Source organism: Epargyreus clarus, unplaced genomic scaffold, assembly GCF_041222505.1.
Source record: "Epargyreus clarus isolate Ecla_fem2 unplaced genomic scaffold, WU_Ecla_fem_2.2 ptg000003l, whole genome shotgun sequence".
Lineage (NCBI taxonomy): Eukaryota > Metazoa > Arthropoda > Insecta > Lepidoptera > Hesperiidae > Epargyreus > Epargyreus clarus.
In genome coordinates, this window is record NW_027332211.1 from 5,128,016 (window position 1) to 5,147,029 (window position 19,014).

General features: G+C 34.9%; 1 protein-coding gene across 1 annotated transcript in view; it reads right to left on the reverse strand.

Annotated features, from left to right (window-relative positions):
- Oatp30B (Organic anion transporting polypeptide 30B) overlaps window positions 1-19,014 on the reverse strand; it is a 60,970-nt gene that overhangs the window by 33,619 nt on the left and 8,337 nt on the right. The window contains exon 2 of the mRNA XM_073084812.1: window positions 7,105-7,141. The gene's annotated coding sequence lies outside the window, so the exon portion shown is untranslated. The remainder of the gene's footprint in view (window positions 1-7,104; window positions 7,142-19,014) is intronic.

Genomic DNA, 19,014 nt, shown 5'->3' on the forward strand with positions numbered 1-19,014 from the left:
GCCTTCCAATTATCCGAAGGCTATAGCCTCAATGGTTGTCAAATCACTCCACATTTTTCCTGTCGGTGACAACGTGGCTTCATTCGTGAAAGCGTAAGCTTGCTTGAATGGGGATTTAATTAAAAATAGGGTTGTGTTAGTTTTAATTTTGCTGCTTTTAGTTATAATTTAGTTACTACAGTTTGAGTTTGACATACAATTTTGTTCGTAAGATTTAAAATTTATTGTCGAGTTTCTTGAAAGAATACCTATAGTATTATTAAACATACTAGTAATAGTCTAATAGTAGTACTATACATATAGTAAATTAGGAATACGTCACATATATACCTATATAAATATTACACAATGAAATTACAAATCATAATGAAAAAATAGATACCGAGGAAATTACACATAACTGTATGTAGAGTCGTAAGCTTAGTCATAAAGTTAGGAATTTTAATGGTTTTTTCATGCGATTCTTACTTCCATTAATGTGTCGACGTTGATTACATAACTGTATTTATTTCATTCAAGTAATATAAAAACAATATCATATTGCAGTATTCTGTAAAACTATTATCCGGTCACGTCGTACCTTTATATTTTTGGACTTAAAAAAATATTTCGGCCGATTTCTTGATTAATTTCCCTCAAAATTTTCTCACAAATGCGCCAAATCGGGGAAGGTTAGCGTTAGGTTCGTGCGACCTCCGAAGCTCCGATCGGCACCGAGGCCACATTGAACGGCCTGCTACATTTTAAATGTCATCAACACCACTACCGTTCGTTTATTAGCGACATACACATTCATGGTAATACTAGACTGACAGCACTGTTAGTAGTAACGTTACTATAATGTATGTATTATATATGTATGCGTCATTAATCATAACGCTTTCTATTTACAAAGCCCTATATTATGATTATGTGTGTCGTAGATTCCTGTGGACATATCCAAGACTGGTATTTAAACACCTAAAACCCCAACGTAAACCTACTCGTAGATATCTGACTTGCCGGGGATCAAACCCGGTAACTTATCTGTGTTTCAGACTGGCGTTGTAAACGTTATGCCCTGCGACTCATCCAATATTTACACCTTGGTCAAAATTAACTATGAATATCGATGAATTAAAAAAAGTGATGCAATTTAATGATTTCAAGTTAATCTATATATCTAATACAGTTAGATTGTATTTATTTTATATGTATCTATGTTACATTCTTCTATTGTAGCTATTACTTTGCCATCTATTCCCGATGGGAGAAAATGTGACAGGCAAATATTTGTTCTAGTCTGGGTGTATTCACGTGAAAATAATGTTTGTATGTCCATCAAACAACTTATTCTTGTTTAAACAGCTGTGTTTAAAATGCATTCAATAATAATTTTAATTTTTTTCACATATTCGTAACATTTTCTCACTATGCTCGGTCTGTTTTAGTCGAAGTTTGAAGAATTGATTTCTTACCTATCAACCCCTTTTCGACCTCCATCATTCTATGAAAATTCTTATTAAATAAATAACGTAGCCACATAGGTAGTCCAGCATAAATCTGAATTTCATATCATTACATTTCTACGTAATATGTAAATGTAACATTCGCCACAACAGTTGCAGATTTGTAACAAGGTCTAAACTGTCACGTGTAAACGTTCTCTTTATCACGATTATGTTAAGAATTGACCTTCAAGAAAGCGATTGTTTTGTGGGTGAAATGTACACTGACAATACATAACACATAGTAATATAATAGACACCGGACAGCGTGAAGTCCTACAACGTTAGTACGTGTAAAGTCTATAAATAATAAAGACATGTTCGCTACTCCATATTAATAATAAACATAGCATCTACGAGTGTACATTCAACAGTCATTTGATGAATGTAATTTCTGTTATTTCCGATGGGAATTTTTATCCATTAGAAATCAAAAACTTAAACATCTTCTTTGGCAAATTGGCATTGGTGTTATCGTAATTGAGAAGACTTTAAAGGGACGGCCTGGGGGACATTTTATTCCTGGATAACATATTATGGTACATTACGCAATCACCAAAACAAATTTTATTTCTGCATAATATAATAAACAAAATTCAAGTCTCATTTTATTCTTGTATAGCAAAGCAAATATAATATAGCGAAAGTAGCTTACGTCAACTACTTTTTCTTTCATCCAGAAATCCAGGCGAACGCATATTAATGCGTCTGTTAAGACACAGGTCTTCAAATATCTCGTCCCTGTAGTTTCGGGAGTAGAATAGGACTACGGTATCTCCTGCCTGTCGTAAGAGGCGACTAAAAGGGGGCTTCCGGGGCTGCGGGTGGCAAGAGTGGGAGCTCGAACCGCCCAGCGTTTTAGTGCGGTAAGAATCCCACATAACCCTACGTCGCTCCCACGACACCGGGTACCTTTTGAAGGTTTCCCCCTCGTAAACAAAAAAAAAGGTCTTCAAATATCTATGATACAATTGTAGATCATAAAGTTGGATTAGTCGGGATAGAGTCAGTAGAGTTCTCTAGACAGCGGTGAATGTCGACCCGCCGAGACCGATTCCGGGACCGGTTCCGTCGAGACATGACTCATTGGATACGATTTGTGTTTTATTTTTTGTATTCATCCATTTGAAAAGTTACTTCGTTCCACACGATGTTGGAATAAAAACACAGATAACGCAGCAATAACTTATTTAAATGACAAAAGAACAGTAGTAAGTAGGACGTAGGTATAATGTTTAATTACCAATGGCAAGATTATTGAATCTGTGTTGCACTTGACTTCAATTTGAAAAATGCTAAGTTCTTCGGTTTCGCAGAGTTATGAGTCATCTTACTTGGTACGAATTATTTTTTGGTGTAATTTTTCAAGTTGTACCTAACTGATTACTTATAGGTATGTGATACGATACCTACGAGTACATACGCATCTTCCACCCACAAGCGTTCGTAATTCCAGTGCTGGACATACGCCCCCTTACACGGAGAGACGGGGGAAGGTCAGCATTTTTAATTTAACGCGATATAAGCTTTGATCGTATTAAAAATCAAATTAATATTCTTCTTCTTTTAATATTTTGCTTCTTTGTGAGTCGTCTTAAAAGGGGTTTATTGGTATGCTCAAAGCTGCTCATGAAATTCAAAATTAGAAACGAAACATTTTCGTATACATTACGCAATAAGATTGAAAGAAAAATTCAAACGCAGTTTCGTTCGGCAACTATTGCGATAATCGATAACTAGTTTAAACTGATTTACAATTTAGATCATCGATGCAATGTCGTCAACTTGCCATATAAAATCGTACGAAAGTTCGTATTAGAATCGACGTATCGAACCTACGCGGGGACCATTACCAAAGTGATTCCAGTAATAAATCACGAGCTTAACTTAGAAATAAGTTATCTTTCTAGGAGTAAAGAGCTGTACTTAGCGGCAAGGACGTCGCAATGCGTCAAATGCGTGGGTTTTATTGAGAGCATTAGCCTTGTAGAGGAAAATTGTACTAACAGCACCTACATATTCATACGGGGTTATATTGTTTAGTCTGGAAACACACACACGGTTAATTAAACTTGTTTGTTGTTTAAACTGAACGCCTGACACGCCTATTTAATTGTTTGTGAGTGAAAATATAGGTAAAACGTAACGTAGATACTCGTATAACTTGTTTTAATTAAGATTGTGATACAAAGTTCCGGTTTTTATAATGATATCTGACGCACACGTTATAGAGAACGAGCGAAACGTAAATACAGATTCTGCAATTTTCAATGACAATCTTTATTGAGTTAAGTTGTACAGAATTTGGAATTTCGAACAAGTTATAAAGGGGTTGGAAGTTAGAGTGTTTAGTCTTTCGCATAAGATTTTGTATTTAATAGCACTAGTGTTTATTAATTTAATTATTTACAGGCATTTATAGGCGTATAACTAGCAATCTTCATCATCCTTTTACTCATATTTCTGTCACATTGCTTAGTACGCGTTAGCCTCATAACTCTTCACGTAACACCGTAAAGTGCGTTATAGTCAGTGTTGGCAACCTGGGAGATGGCGCTGATCGTACCAGGGGCGTGAAATTATCGTATCTGCCGAAAAATTATCGTACATGATCAAATTTCATAAGAACGCGTTAGTTATTAATGAAAATAGATATTTATCATAAATTTATATTGCACTCGACCGCCCGACCGGCCCGACACGTCATTTTTCGAGTTTTATGATTTTCATATGGGTGCACCGCGCACCCGGGCGCGATGCACGCGTGAGGGATGGCGCGAAAATTTGTGCGATTCAAAAATGTTACGAAAATTAAATGGCTTCAAAGTTAATCAAACAATTATTAAATTTATTTATGCATACTTACAGTGACAGAATATGTATTATCGATCGTACTTGTACACATCGTCACTGCACACGCCTTGTAATTTGACATTCTTGCAATTGTACTAATAAAAGTTAAATAATTCCCAAGATTTCCCCTGAAGTATGTGTAGCGTCGAAGTTTATTTCTATATTTTCAATGTGTTGACGTCACGCTACGAAATGACACTTGACCGCCTGTTTTGGCGTAACGTTCCGTTTACCGTAATAAAAATATATTTTTTATTAATAAATACCCCTTTTTTCGAAAAAATGATCAATGAAAGGCATATATAATACGTATATGAATTCATTAAAACAGTTTCCCAAAAAGTGTCAAGTAGCCAATTATCGTACATTTGCGTACGATAATGACTCGCAATCGTACATCGTACGGTGGTATCAAATTATCGTACATGTACGATAATTATCGTACGGTTGCCAACACTGGTTATAGTAACTACCTACATTTTAGAACATATTTAAGAACAATACGAGGAAATATCTATTAGTCATACGGGTTTTAATACGAATTATTTCTATTATTAAACAAGTGCATTACTTCGAGCATCTAAGACTTCGCCAAAACCAAGCTTCCCATTCATTCCCCATATCTACTACTGTACTAAAACATAACAGTCAAGTAACTTACGTATCATAGATAGCGTGTATACAATTAAACTCACAATCCTTACTAATATTATAAATCCGAAAGTAACTCTGTCTGTCTGTTTGGTTGTCTCTTCTTCACACCCAAACCACTGAACCGATTTTAATGAAATTTTGTACAAAGATAGTCTGAGACCCGAGAAAGGACATAGGATAGTTTTTATCCCAGAAATCCCACGGGAACTAGGGATGGCGATCTAAGATTGATTAATCGGAGAATCGATCTTTTGGACCCAAAACATCGATTATTTTAATCGATATTAGTAAGGATTGAATCGTAAACTATGCATTTGATCAAGTGATGATCTTTAGCAAAGTTGAAGGTACGAATTTTCAGTTTTATGTATGTTATATTATTTTCTTTTAAACGCGGGCGAAGCCGCGGGCAAAAACTAGTATGGTTATAATTCAAGTTGCATAATTAGGCCACTGGATGTGGGCAACAAATAGAGCGCACACGTGGACCTATCATTTGTCTTCATGCATGAGAGAACTCGCCTCTTGCCAAACGGAGATAATGATTATTAGCCTACATTATAGGTAATTTACATGCAATGTTTTATAAGAGGATAAATTATATTTACAAACGATAAATAATGCTTTCTTAACTCATATCCCCATACTAGGAATCTTTATGTCGTGGGTGCAACGGACACACACAAAGAGGAATACGCAAACACCGAGACCCAGAACAAGAAACTAAATAAATAATTTAGATATCTGTCTGTTCAAGGCTCGAACCCGGAACTCGCTGCGTGTTAGACCGGTATGGTGACCGCTGTGCCTCGCGGGTCATCAGCGGGTGGTACCTACTTATACAGTTGAATTTAACAAACAAACACTACGAGGATATATTGTTAAGTTGAGATCTAGCTATTGATCATCATATCAACTCAATATATTAGTTACTCGTAGTACATCTTATATATAAAATTCTCGTGTTACAATGTTAGTTACTGTTATGTACTCCTCCGAAACGGCTTAACCGATTTTCACCAAATTATATATGCATATACAGTAGGTCTGAGAATCGGCTACTATCTATTTTTCAAACCCCTAAGTGAGAGTGGTTGTTCACCCTTAACATTTTTTGATTTATATGGCAACACAACGTTTGCCGGATCAGCTAGTAATCATTCTAAAATTCAGTTCAGTTAGTTAAACAGTTAGGAATTTGGTATTAACATGAAACCGCTTAATACGAATATTACTAACATAATAGCAAGCAAGTAAAAAGCTTGTAAAATGTAAGCAGATGGCAAGCGGTGATGTCGGGCTATTGACATCGTGTGACATCTGGTATGCCTCTCGACCGCAGTGCAGGTGCTGCTCCTTTGTGAACTTAGATGGAATGCCTGTTACCTGCGGGTAATTACCGGCACGTTTTACCGGGGCAGTCGACGTTGCAGTATACAGGGTGGTGGTAAGCGGTATCGGAGCCTTTAATGGCGTAATTTCATAGACAAATCATCGATCATTTATAATAGATGAACATTTTTCTTTGACGTCAATAAAAAATAAATAACTGCCGATAATAGTTGCAGGAGAAATAAAAATAATCGATTTGTTGACCTTATTTTTTAAGACAACCTGTGTATTATAAGTAGCTCTAGACTGTAGTCACGTAAGTTTATAATTATACAAATTTAATATCAACTTTAGTTACTGTAATATTGTCCTCGATTCACCAAATAGTACACTTAATTAAATTAAACAATAACACGTGAAATTTACTAATTACTTAGTGAAATGAAGGTAAAAATTTGTAAGAGTGAGTTATTGAGTAAAAGCACATACCGAGCGACGTTGGGCGTTTTTGTTTAATTAACATGCGAAAAGCGATGGATTACGTGTCATGGCAGCCATTTTATGGTTTTATTTTATACCTTCTATACTACAGTCGTTCATACAAGAGCTATGTGTATGAATAATAGGGGTCGTCAAACTTCCCTTGAAGAATGTCGAGTGTTTTTGTAAATCACGCTATTAAAAGCTGCGAGAGATATGGAAATGTGAAGGAACCTTTAATTATTATAATAATTATGCTGAAAGATTTGTTAAAAAGAGTGATATAAATCAGGCTTACCTTCACCAAGACTCCGGAATAGTTCTCATTTGGAAACCTGCAAAGATAAATAAGACAATTATTAAATTTATTTCGCATTTCTATAAAACATTCTTCGATTGTACAGAATACACGAAGAGACTTCAATCTGAGATATGTAGCTTCAAAATGAAAGTAGATGCAAGTGGAATTCAATTTTCGTTCGTCAAAAAGGACCCTTGTTAAGATGTGACTTGATCTGATCACGTTTGTCTATCTGTCATCCACAACCATTTTATGCAGTCACATATCATTTTATGATAAGTAGAGGTCGTGTATGGCCGCATGAGAATTATGATGATTGAAAATATAAAGCATATAATAAAGAATACCGAATATCCTTCGGAATTTGATTACTATACCGGTCTGACACATATAGTTCCGCATTTGACTTTGAATTTGAAATATAATTATTTAAAAGATAAATTTTATTTCTGTCCCGATCTTTGTGTTGTGTATATTCCTCTATGTATCCTTTGTATCCACGAAAAGGGGTATTCTAGCGTACTATGAACGTATAATGCGTTTTAAAAAGAAAGTAAAAGTCAACAAATAACTCATATACCTATTATACGAAATATTAATAGCAATAAACTAGAACTTTTGGCACGAACCTTCAATCATAATTAAAAATATGACAACAAACGCACTAAAAGTGAACTATGCGTCAAAATTTTACGACTAGACAATAAAGATACTAAAATACCATTCATATCCAGTTATAAATAAAATAATACTTTCAAACAAATACTTTATCGTCCTGTTAAAATGAAAGTATTAGGTTTATAGCTTCTGAGATGAGATAGCGCTGCGAAGAATAACTTAAACATCTTTTATGTTTATGACGAAGAAATCTTTAAAAGAGGAAAACGTTGTCGCGACCTTAGTCTCCGGTCACATAGAAGAGACGTTGAGCAACCGTGCATCACAGTCGCAACACGTGCTTCATGTTTATATCAAACCGACGAAAGACATACATCGGCGACATTGAGCTCTTGCGTATTTTGTAATAAAATATACAATATTACGTCCCCGTCCGACGTCTTTTCTGTGTGACCTTTGGTTTAAAGCTGCTTGACTGTAGTGTGAGTCACCAGTTATAAATCATACTCAAATTTTAATAGAAAAAGTTGATTATAGTTACGAAACTATTATGATAATTCTTGGGATTGTTTCGATGAAACTATGTGTATTAATGCTATTATTGTTTAAATAAGACGAATATGACTGTTTACCGTTTTCTAACTAAAGGGTAAAAAATTCAAAAAGTTTTTAACGAAGTAACAGTAACCACGTGAGGTTTACGAGGGCACTGAACCAATAAGGCCAGTGAGAAAACGTATTTTACTGCGGGATAACTCAGCGCCACCTGCCTTTGGTTATAACGACAGTTCCTGTGCCTATTGTGGTTCGGAGGGATTAGTCGACGTGTTTCAGCAGATACAGAATGGAAGCAGGAAATAAGCAGGCCACACGTAAATGTCTGCAATAGTCGATTATAATGACTGAATTGGAATTGTGTATATGGACTAAATTGGAAGCAGTGATAGCCTAGTGGTTAAGAAAATCAACCTCTCGATCGAGGGGTCCGAGGTTCAAATTCTAGGCACGCACCTCTGATTTTTCAAAGTTATGTGCGTATTAGAAATTAATTATCACATGCTAAACGGTGAAGAAAAACATCCTGAGGAAACCTGCATACCTGAGAGCTTTATAAAAAAAAATCTCAAAGGTATATGAAGTCTACCAATACGCACTTGGCCAGCGCGGACTATGGCCTAATCCTTATTATGAGAGGAGACCCGTGCCCAGCAGTGGGACAGTAATGGGTTGATGATAACTGCTATGTTAGTGATCTGTATTTCCTTGTTACTACATAACACGAAAAAATCTAAGTATATGTCTCGTGTCATATCACCTCAAGGCGCCTCCTGTTATCACGGTGAACAAATATACCGTTATTGCCACAGTAAGTAAACATTACCATGACGCCGAAACAGTCAAGTACCTACTTAATGTACCTACTGTTCACTATTGGATTTTTATGTCAGAGTTCACCTACTATTTCTTTTATAATATAGCGCATTCATTAGCGCGCAAACGCGCGTTCAGTCACGCGCATACATTCACTTGATGGTAAGTGGCTACTGCTGCCCACGGGCATCTGTAATCTGAGGAGTGTAGGTGATCATAGATGCGTTGCTACTTCTGAGGAATGAACAAGAATACCTCGTATCACGCATGTCTCCTATGTAACTGTCTCTATAAATGTCTCCTTCAATCCATAACGCAGCACAAGCACAGCTGTTAGGCAGAGTGGTGGTGACCTCAAAGTCTTTAGGCAGCAACATATATATCAGTCATCGACATAAATATTGTTTTCTCTTTTATTTGGGACGATAACAGATGGGCGCAGTAACTACTTAACATCATATGACCTACTTCCATTACATAATAAAGAGAACCAAATTATGAAGCAATATAGTTCAAGCATTCGATTCAAAAACTTTATAAAGATTTTGACCTAAGCCCTTATTGGAACTGAATGTGAACGTGTTGAAACTGCCCATAAGAGGATTAAATAGACCGTAGAATGTTGGTTGTTTCACGAGAATATTGTCTTAGCAAAATCAATATTTCTATACTACATATAACTATCCATAAATTCAATTTATTTAGTAACTAGCTGACCCGGCAAACTTTGTACCGCCTCAAAATCTATTTATCGAATATATTTCATATAAAATATTGCCTATGTTACTCGTGTTAATGTAGCTTTCGAATGGCATAATTTTTAAAATCGGTCCAGTCATTTTTGAGCCTATTCATTACAATCAAACAAACAAACAAACAAAGTTTTCCTCTTTATAATATTAGTATAGACAATCTATCATACACATACGATAAATATCTGGTGTGACTTTCATGCAATGGTGTGACAATGATCAAAAATCTTATACATGAGACGATCATTATCATTAGAAATGACTTACTGTTTAAAAATGTCTATTTATATATGAGCTAATTTAATAAGCAATACTACGTTGCTGCATTGTGTACCTACATGTTATACTATGTTAATGATATAGATTGGTCATGATAGTCAGCCCTAAAACTGGCGTTGACGACTTCGATGATTTCATTGGTATATCATTGCCATTTGATTTAATAACAAACAATGGAAGGAGATAATTTATGACAAATGTTAATATCACACCATCAGATTAGCAAGTATATGAATTAATTAATAGGGGTTAAAATTATGGAATATTAAAATTAAAAAGAGAAATGCATAGAGACGATAAAAAAAATTATGTATGCAGAATCACTCGTATTACTAAAATGAATTTAACGACACCTCATAGGTATATTAAAAATCGGTAAAGTTGTTTGGGCTTTAGAATGTTGCAAAGAATGAGATACATGCGCTCGAAAAACATCACCACCCTTCTGTTGCTTGAAAAGAGCGACAACCTTATGAAAATTAAATTAGAAAAAAAAATGCAAATACAAAGTAAAATACTTAAGGTCACCTTCAAATATTTTAGTACACTTGTGTCATATAACAGTAAGTTAAATCTGATTAAAAACCACACAATAGATCCCACAGAAATAATCAATTTTCGTTTTAAATAAAATAAACTTTTCGGAAACAGTCACTGAACTTCACAAGGTCCAAGCACAAGTATAACTGACGAATGCAGTCGACAAACTAGATAGAGCCTTAGCTCGCTGAAACAAGGCCCAAAAGTGTAGTAATAATAATTGACAATGAACCTTAGTCATTGTAGTGTATTAATCAAATTGGCTCTATTAAAACTTATCGTAATGTGGCAATCTAATTCGTTTAATTATTACTGTAGTTATCGTAACCTAATTATTTCTTTCTCTACATAATTACATGTAGTATATATTTATGGAAAGGGTATTAATTGAATATTGTTTGACTAGTTTGGCTAATAGATATCCAAAAACCGAATGATAGGTATTAGGTACATATTGACATTGTAATAAGACTACTAAGTTATTAAATCAAACAGCTAGATTCTATTAAAAATGAAGAAATGATAATTGCATTAGAATTGCTTTGAAATTATTTATTTACATTAAAGTAATATTTCAAGCAGCCAAGCTAAATTTGAAAATAAAGCGATGTTAAAATATTGGTTTAAAACATTCAAGGCAAAGAGAAAGTTGGAGTCGACGATGACAAATCGTTGATGAGAGCGAAAAATTAACGGAACTTGCAAAAGAAAGAAAAGGCGATGGGCAAATAAGGAAGGCAGATGCTAGAAATAATACTGCGGAATACAGACGAATCGAGACTCGCTGAGATCATAGAAGTCTGAAGAACCTTAGCGATCGAAGTGGGTATAGTAAGAATTAAGGACGAAAGAGAAATCGCGATATTTCAATAGATCCTGGGAGATATCTAAGTGCATCGAAGTGGTTCACGAAGTTCGTGAATACTAGATCGAAGCGCAGACTCGTTGTCGCGGAGGTGAGCGACCGTCCCGTGGGTCATCGCCGCGAGTGCGCTCCACAACACTGATTCATCTCTATTGCGTAATTTCATGAACTATTGCATCTTACTACTTGATACTATCTTGATAAAAAACTGAATCGCGAACATGTTTTAAAATGAAAAGTTCCAAATATCTTCCCAATTTCTTCGGCGCTCGAGTTCACGATTTTCGGAGCAAACAATGCGTCTTTAGTTCGCTTTTGACACTTTTTGACAATTACTTCCGTTTTGCAAAGGTTACATAATATTGAGAGAGTTACTTTAAACCGTAATCGTGGTCGCTTAATTATCTTTAATACTTTATCCCGACAAAATAAATATGTAAATTAACTATGTATTGTTAATTTCAAAACATTATACTTATGATGTTATGCCGATTACATAATCACATCGGCACGGATGCAATCACTCTACCGTGTACTATTCATTGCTCTGTTATTTTTCTTTTTTATTTTCCAAATTAGCGTTCGTTAATTGTTACTGTTAACGTTATGTTATAATTAGAATGAACGACTCAACAATTTTTAAGTAATTAAACAATCATGCCTATTCGTAATGAGATATCGTTTGTGAACGCAACGAGCAAAGGGCAATAGAGCCAAACGGTTGTTAATTAAGCTCTCACAATTGTGAAACAGGCAATGGAATTGGAACTAGCAACTCGATCAATTATAACTAGATCGGCACAATGGGGCTAAATCGGCGCTGAAACGGATGAAAAGGTTACACAATAACTTATATCCGCTAGAAATAAATAGGTTTTTCATGGCTGGTTTTTGTCAAAGCGAAAGTGAAGCTGTTAGGTAACACGCTTTATAGGGCAGCAGAAGACATTAAATAAATTAGGCAATTTATCTCGACTAAAACCACATAACGATAAATCGTGTGGCAACACACGATCAAATCGACGATCGAAATGTTGAACGCAGTTCTGATTTATTTTCATGTGGTAAACATCTTGAAAGCGCTATTAGGAAAGTATTTTTACATTTAAGTTTATATCTTCACATTTGTGGTTGAATATTAGAGTCATTCGACGTTGCCCATTGTCTACAACCACAGTTTATTCTCCATACAAAGGTTCCAGTCCATGTGTCCGTATGGAAAGTTTATTGTTATTCATTTAGTGCTTGGAACCGTATATTTCTCACGATCGCCGCAAAAGTAGGTCGCAGACCTTATTGTTCCTGCAGTTTTTGCACTAGAATTTGATTCTTTATCATTTACCGCTGCCCAGTGACAATTTATGGAAAAACATTTTCATTTGAGTATCGATTTTTTTAAGCCCTATGAAGTTTTATCTCGGTCCATTGTTCCGTAATAAATGATAATATCCGTACATGTAGGTGTGGTACATATTTAATGTACCTCTCGAAATACGAAAAGGCTTATGACAATTTCCTCCTGGCGGCAACTTTATGTGACCGACCGCGCTTAATATCGCTTGAGCAAAAATGTCGTTTGAGATATGGCAGCGTCATGCAAGCGAGTCATCTACTCACCAATCATCGCCGATAATTTAGGAATAACTGCATGTTAGAAAAATTCTTTGTAATGCCAAGAACTTTCAGCAATTATACGATTGAACATTGAAATTGTTAGTAGTTTCCGAATGGAATGCTGAAAACTGCAATATGGTTAACGTTTGCTAATCATCTAAATCTAATTTTCAAAGGGTTATTTTTATGATAGCGGAAATAGATTGCCTGCCACTTCCTTTTCTATCCATTTATTCTGGTATTACACCTATTATGTGCAAAACGAATCTAATGAAGAACTGTACATTTTAATTGCTTATTGTTACGCCAATCTTGCACGCATGTGAGTGTAACAACACGTACCTACTAATAACAATTACACCAACAAAATGATTAAGTACCTTACACTTGATATATTTACGTAAAACGGAAATCAATAGAAAATTGCTCCGTACTAAATCATCAATCAAATATGTAGTCAATTAGGAAGCGTACACATTGTGCAACGTTTAGAGATAGTGGGTAATTGCAGCGAGTGTGTATTACGAGCGTTTTAAATTGGGCTATCCATCTGCACACTGCCGATATGAGGTCAACGACGCGTAGGTACTTCGAACTGATATAGACTCCAATTGACCCCCATTATTAAAAACCGTAATAACACATCTGTATGTTTGTATGTACTGGCAGTATAATGGCGATTGCCATGCGATTGTTCCTAGCTTAATGGTGAACGTAAAACGTGTCGATGACATCACGAGACGAGTGAAACTTGACGTTTGGACGTATAAAAACAATAATACACATCCAGCGTGCTCATTTTATACAACAACAGCTATGTTTGAACGCACGTAACCTTAACAAGCCGTTAACACCAGACAACCTGTCGTGGTCGCATGTACCATACAATAAATGCTTTTTATTTATTGTCACTTTCGAAGCATTGTCAGCGTCGCCTCGTTCATGGGTAAAGTTAAAATATGCACGGCAAATTAGTCTCTGAGTTTAAAACTTAAGGGTTATAATCGTGTACTGTTCGAAGTTCATTGTTCGACATAGAAAGTGCAGCGGAGTCTGATCACGGCGAGCATTTTAATTGCGCTGGTTCCACAAAAGGACCTCTCGGTGTTATAGACTAGTTTTAGTTCGACACAAAACTCTGGTCCCGGATTGAGGAAAATCGTCTGCTTATAATCTGACGCAAAGTAAGTTTTGTGAGTAACACGTGGTGTCAATGTCATGGCTTTGTGTTTTATACAAAATATTAATATTCATGTCTCATAGGTTTCCATGAAACAATTACTATCGGTACTGCAATGTTATTGTATACTGTTGTACGGGAAAAGTTAAGCGACAGCCGACCGTGGGTACCAATCAGTGTCAACTAAACATCAAGTACACTCGCACTGCCATACGCATTCAAACAAACAAGTTATATGATAGAAACAAAGAAACAAGTTATGCGATTTAATCATACTGCTGATGACATACAAAGTTGTAATAACAAATAATAATATGAACGAGGAACAAAACGAAGTTATTTTCCTACCACCTTACAAGTCTTATAGGAATCATGATTCCTATCGGTCTATTAATTTACGTCTGGGCAATAAACGATCTACCATATTTGAACAAGTTTTAATGCGAGTGGTTTTTTGTCGCTCATATTAACAAGTGACCTATGCAGACTGATCGGCAAGGTCACTAGAATGTTATTTGTTCTAATGCTTAATATACCTACTTAACTTCGTTCTCAAGTTGTTTCTTTTGATTTGGTATTGGCAAAGAATGTTATCGAAATTTAATTTTAGAATATACAGCTAAATGTAAAGTGACGTATAGATTATTAGCTTTATTTAAGATGAGGTTAAATTACTGCGGGATCAGTCTTGTTACAGGATAAAGCTACAGGATAATATACAAATCGCCCATTTTGGGCGTATGATCTACAAAATAATTTCCATAATTTTCACTTTGATCTTTGCAATTAACACTTTGTCTCTGTTAGAAAAAGATGATTTCAATTACCTATTATTTCTTAAATAAGTAACTAAATACTTTTTCGCCAGTATAAAAAAATATTAAGTTTTGGTCCTCCTAATATTACATTTTATTTATTAAATAGGTAAAACTCGGGTGGAGGTAAGTCGTCTATGACATGTCTATGACATACGACACAAGAGAATAACAAGTACGTTATCATAACCATATTTGAAGAACTCGTTATCTATTCTTGGAAAACCTTTATAATAAGTGTGTGATATAATATAATTTAATAGTCTTATACATACGTTTTGGTTATTATTATTAAAATGATTTCTTTAAAAAAAATGACTGCAATGTTTGGCATAACATGAATTATAATGATTGATGAAAGCCATGCTTGACATAACATGAATTATAATAATTGATAATAACCATAAAAACGGCGATTAAATAATTATAGATTGGCGACAATATATCGCATAATTTTGTTAAAACATTCTTAACAGAAACATTATATAAAGGTATAAAAGTCCTAAAGCGTTTCATATATAGACATCGTTCGTGTGAAACACGTAACTGTATGGACGTTAAACTATTACCATATGCATCACTTAGGAAGTATTCACATCTTGCATAAATCTTGCAGAACAAAGTGGAATGGATGGAGTACGCACGAATCGAACAATCAGGCACTAGTTTCAACGGTGCTGTCGTATCGTGTGCAAGCCGCTTAATCAGTATATCCTATTGCCAGTATGTATCATAATGACTGTAAGCCGAAACCTCAGAATCACATATACATAACATGACGTCGACCACTTGTTGAGATGTCAATCCACACTATCGCTCGCTCATGTTACGGTTTAAGAATTCATTTTGGCTATGTGTACAAACATAATAGACTTGTTTCGTCAACGTAGCTATAATTAGTAAGAAAAGACATCACTTGACACTCCTCCATATGTAATTACGTGTAACACGTTTCGACACACTGATTTTATGTTATTTAAAATTTGACATTTAGAATATTAAATAGTTAAAGATGGACTTGGCGTTATTAATATTTCAATATTCAAATTGTGACCGTGTCATCATAACCTGTAATATGAATATTATGATTTATTAGTAGTTCAAAATCTAACTTTGTTCATTTTCTGTGCTTTGACTTCTGTGATTCCTCCGCATATTATGTTTCTCTGCGATAGCAGCGGTGTTAGCTGCATATAAGATGGTCTGCTTGCCGCTATATAACAATAACTCTGTTACGATTTCACGGCTAACCCGGTGAATTGACTAGGATAAAATATAATGTGGGGTATGGTGTAATTCAAATCCTAAGACAAGTTATAAGGTACTTTTGCAAAATTCAACCCCTGGGGGAGTAAGTAGAGGTGGTCGCATTGTATGAACGTCCCTTATGTATGAAATGACAAATAAGAAAAATGATATTAAGGTTATTTCATAAATAAAAGTAATTTAAGTCGATAAAATACCATTGTTTGAAAAAGACCTGAGTGGAAAAATCGCTCAAGTCCATATTTTATATCAACAAAAACAAGGCCGGCATGTCGTTGTTATTTATTATTTAAGAAATCAGGTAGAAGTCATTATGCGGGCGGGGGCGTATCGTGGCATACACTGGCACCCTAGCTGGAGCGCCGACCTTGCAAGGTCGCTACCTCACCTGTAATTATGGTGATTCCAGTATGTTTTTTGGTTATGGTTTTTTACGAAATGTTAGGTAAGTTTCGACATAAGCTTATTTAATCGGCTTTGTAGTAACGTTTTCGTAACCATGCGGATTGATATGCAAATATAACATAGTTAAGTAACTTAACTTTTTTTGTGTTACGTAAATTTCATGTTTAATAAATGTGGGGCTAGTAGTACACTACTAATTTGCTATTTAAACCTAAAACAGTTGTTAAAGCCACAAGAAAATATACGCAACACATAATTTGAATGGATTTGAGTAGTGCAGCAAAGCTAACTTAACCTAACCTAAAATTCGAAACACTAATATTTCCGACCAACACGACTGGCGGCATTCAGAGTTTCGGATTAGGTTATATCCAGCAAGGGTTCCTACTGTAAAATATACTACTGTATAAATCAATATAAATGGTTTGTAATCAAAGTTTTGCGTAATTGTATAAAAACCTTTTTTACTTTCCAAAACTGTATAATTAAAATAAGTAAGAAAGAAGTTTGCATTACTAAACCAGTTTAAATGTAAATATACTCTTAATTAAACTTATTCATAAATCAAATGAAGTAATACCTAATTATTAGTTACAGAAGTATGCAAATAATTATTATACTAAGTACTTAAAAAGCTGATCCTGACTATTGTGTTTAAATAACGAGACAAAGTAAATAGCCCTCACAAATGGCCTCGTATGCTGCCCACTAACACACGGTAGCCATCACATGAGTCACGTCCCAAACCCTCTTTAGTTTTTGTTTTGTCCTGCGCGCTCAATAGAAGGTTGTTATTTTCTCTTAGGCCTTCGCATAGAGCTTATAATGGTAGTTGACAATTGTAAGTAAAGAGATCTCAAATAATATGTACCTAGTATTTAATTTAGTCTTTGTCACGATGAAATTAAATGACTATTTCATTTTCATTGATTGTTTGTTTGTTATTAGACTTTTATTCTGGCTGATCAATATTTCGATTACATAATACTTACGTTGGTAGATTCAGTTTCAGTTATTGCAATAATAAGATTGGAATTTCTAATTTAGAAAAACTTTAGTGAAATTGTAAAGTGCACTGAAAACTTGTGGTAACTGTTACGTCATCATCACCACATTTATCTGCGTTCTTTGACGGTTTTAGTCGTCATGTTTCTTATTTTTTTGAGTTAGGACAGTGTGCTAATGAACACAAGTTGGAATCATCTAAGATTGGCTTCAGATATAACTCCTTATTAAACTAATTCCACTTAACTAAATGTCAACTTTTACTACATCGATAATATCTTGTTCGCTCTCTGGAGCGAAGGATCTGGCTTTATATAGCAAAATCAATTTGAATAAAGCTCAGATTTCACGTAAGCTTGACAAGAGCCGAAAATATTATTAAGTATTATATTAAGCATCATACATATTTAACACTTAACGGTAATACGCATACGGTAATACGTAAAACGCATAACGCATACGTTAGTAACCTTATGACAAATCGTTCGGATTTTCATAATTGCGGTTACGGAGGGGAATGTATTTCGAGAATGTATATGTATGTATGTATGTCTCATTGTTTGGCACGCGCTCCACCCCACATGGCTTGACGGATTTTAACATATAAGGCGTCGTTGAATTCGTTAAATTGACATAACATAAAGAGACATTGTCTAATAAATTCTTTAAACATAAATTGTAAGTGACATAGGCTATATTTGAAAGTAGTCGCGTCTTTTAAAAGTAACTGTTTCATGAATTAATCTACTAAAGAGTCCTATAATATTGTTATCATTTCATTCTGATTAGCTACTGTTCCACGTTGTATTCACTCGTCGTCATTGTCAAGTATTGTCATTGTACGCACCGGCCGATACCTACTGTTCAACAAACATCAATAGCGTCGGTTTGTTTAATTTTATTGTTGTTTATGTTATAAACAAGTAGGTTAATGGAATAATGGAATCAATATCCCTCGTCTGAATAGATGCTCAGTCCTACAAATAACTGAGACGGCGAATGTGAGTTTGGTTCTGTTTGCTACACTTTCACGCCTTACATAACCGATCCTCATGAAATTTTGTACGCACGTTAAAGAAAAGGACATTGGGTATCTTTTATCTCGAAAAAGTACCGTTTTCAAGGGATAGAAAATATAAATTTATCTTTTGTCATGATAAGCTTAAGGGCAATATTAAATTATTGTATTGACCTCTG